The following is a 3,216-nucleotide window of genomic DNA, read 5'->3' on the forward strand; positions in this document are numbered from 1 at the left end:
ACCAACAGCCTCACAGCTTTTTGTGCGCGAGTGAAAGGCATGTCAACCTTTTCTGTTTTACCAATCATCACACCCAAACTCCAAGCAATCAGAAAATGTTTTACAAATTTAGGTGGCAAGCCATAGAAACGAACCCACACCTTCTCCAAAAGTGTACCCTCGGGTTCTTCCTGCTTCCACTCATCAAAAGCGATCAAAATGTTTGTGCTAGTAACTCTGCATAAACCCCATTTAAGAAAATGCATCTGATCCTCTTTAGTGGGAAAATCCACCTTATAAGTCTGACCTTCTAACTTCTCCAGATGCCACTGATAATTACCTGGCACTACGTCATGTAGCTGTCTCACGATCTGAGCCTCGGTCAATTGTCCATTAGTAACTCTGATTACTGCCGGGAAGGAACTCTCAACCATCTGCGGTAGAGGGTCCACCTCCGGTGTCTCAAAGAACATCAACTCCCTACAACATACCCCAAAAATGTTAATACCAGGCTTAGGACCGGAGAGAAGAGGGCATTCCCCAGTCACATGCTGGAGCGGAGGCAATAGTCACAAAGCTCATTCATACACTCTGCCACGAAATGACCCGGTTCACCACATCTATAGCAAGGAAACTTTTTCTTCTTAATCGCCCACTTAGAGAGTTTTTCTCCCTCCGCTTTCTCTGACCCTTTGTCAGACGTGCCCTCCCTAGATTTGGTCCCTCCAGAAGTCACCGGAACCTGCACTGCTGCCAAAGCCCTAACCGCGTCAACTGCCGCCGCCGGTAGCGTGGATGGGTCTCCCACCTCAGTCGCTCCGTGCTCGAGTTCCTCCCCCGAAGCCATATCCATAGCAGGCAGTGGTGGCGGTGGGTAGTGTCGAGGCTGTGGTGGGCGTCTCCCTCTCCCACCGCGACGATATCCATCGCGGTAGCGATCCCGGGGGCTGGTGACACCTTCAACAAAATTACCGGGCGGACCTTGAAACTGTCCAGCATCATCATCATTGTAGCGGTTATATCCACGGCCGCCACCGGACAAAGATCCACGATGCAATCCCTCACCATATTCATCATATCCATCATCACCCCACTACCCGTATCGGTTGACGTTCTGACCATCCCGGTTGTATCCAGAGTATCCGCCACGCCCTTGCGCATCGCGACCCCTTCCTAGGGCCGGTGCCTTGGCTGCTGGTGGCTGCGTCGATTCATCCGGCTGACGTGTATTGGGCCTAGGCGTCTGTGTCAACGCCAAAGAGTTAGATGCATATGCCCCCTGTTGTACGGATGAGAGAACGCCCCGGCCGACGGCAGCTCTGGGCTGCACACTTGTTGCCACAGACCTCTGAGGAGGCAAGCCACCCCGCCCGAGAGTGCCGGTCCCACCAGCCGTCAGGGCACCACGGCCAGCACCAACGGTGTGCAGCCCTCGCTTGATGGGCGGCAGCCCTCGTCCAGTCATGGCGTCGGCGCAGGAGATCTTCCTCGCCCGTCCAGTACCCAGCGAACAGAAACCTGGAACCGCAACCCTCACTAGTAGAAAAAGGGTCAAATGTGAAGCACATTAGTGCCGGTTTGAATTTGAGCCGGCACTAATGTGACCAATAGTGCCGGTTCCAACGGCTAGGCGGGCGGGCATCATTAGTACCGGTTCATGGGCAACCTTTAGTACCTCTTGGGGATATTACTACTGGGCGTAAACCGGCCTATCTGGGCCGGGTTAACTTCGTCAGTAGTTAAGTATGTTAAAGCCCAAGAAGACAGAGGAGGGCTCAAGGCCCATAGTTGGTTCAAGGCATGTAGCCGTAAACCGGCGTTAGTAGTTAACCTATATTGTAAGCTAGGAATAAGTAGAGACCAAACCGGACACATCTATGAGCCGGTATTGGGACTCCGTAAGCCGACGGGAGTCACCCGTGTATATAAGGGGACGACCCGACGGCGGTTCAGGGAGAACAGACAACAACTCGAGACATAGGCGAAGCTTGTTTGCTCCCTAGTCATCGAAACCCCATCAATTCCATAACAACTAGACGTATGCTTTTACCTTCATCGAAGGGGCCGAACTAGTATAAAATCTCTTGCGTCCTTGTGTCCGCTTTAACCCCTTCAAGCTAACCCGTCGCGATGGCTCCACGACTAAGTCCTTTCTCTAGGAAATCTGCCGTGACAAAACCACGACAGTTGGCGCCCACCATGGGTCCATCGCACGATGGTTTCTGGTTCTTGGAGGGCCGCTTTGAAGGATTCAAGGGCTACGCTGTAGGCCGGATGACTAAGAGTCGCCGCGGCAAGCTCTACATCGACAATGCAGGCTGGGGCCCCGAGGCCGGCTCAATTGAGTACGGGTACCGGGTCCCCTTTGGTAGCATTCACGTTTTCATTGGTAAGATCGGTGAACCGGGCCCTGAGCCGGACATCTGCACCGACCTCGTCGAGACGGCTCAGCGTGCGCGATCCGCCCGGGTTAAACCGGCCATGAAGCGTGCCTTCGTGGGAGTCATCCATGGAGGAAGTTATGAGGACATATCGGAATTTCGCGGCATGACCGTCGTTTGTTCCGGTGACGAATCTTCGACCGGAGAAACCGAATCTCTTTATCAATTACAAGATGGCCGGATTGGGAGTTGTTTCGATGGCGATAGTATTCCGGACCCCTCTGATCTGCCCAACCGGGTTAGAATATTCATGGCCGGAACACAAGCAGCGCTTCATTCTTCGACAGCTGCGGCAACGATCTCCGGTTTAGCAGCGGCGACGGCTGCCGGGGCAGGAGGCCCTGTGCGCCCGCCGGCTCAGGTTCTATCAGAACTATTTGATGTGTTGGCTGTGCTTATGGCGGAAGTTAATCCGCCGGATCAGGACATTCACAACGCGGAGATTACAAAGGTAAAGGAACAGATCACCCAGGCCAAGGCGGATCTGGCGGCTGAGGACACCAGGATGGCCGCAGAGCGGGCCGCTTTAGACGCACAGGCCTACAAGCTTATGTTGGACCAGAGCGCGTCGCATGAAGTCATGAGGAGGAAGCACCGATCCCGCTTACCTTCGGTTTTCGAGGCCAGAGACCTTTTCAACACTCCAGGACCAAGAGCCGGCAATCCGCTGGAGGGAAACCGGGCAGAAGCCCTTGGGATCGGTGCACCGGTTCAGCCTCGTCAGATGGACCCGCCTCGTCAAAACACCGTTGTACCTCAGGCTGCTTTAACACCTCCGGGTGACTACTCCAACCCA

Source organism: Triticum dicoccoides, chromosome 7A (genome assembly GCF_002162155.2).
Source record: "Triticum dicoccoides isolate Atlit2015 ecotype Zavitan chromosome 7A, WEW_v2.0, whole genome shotgun sequence".
Taxonomy (NCBI): domain Eukaryota; kingdom Viridiplantae; phylum Streptophyta; class Magnoliopsida; order Poales; family Poaceae; genus Triticum; species Triticum dicoccoides.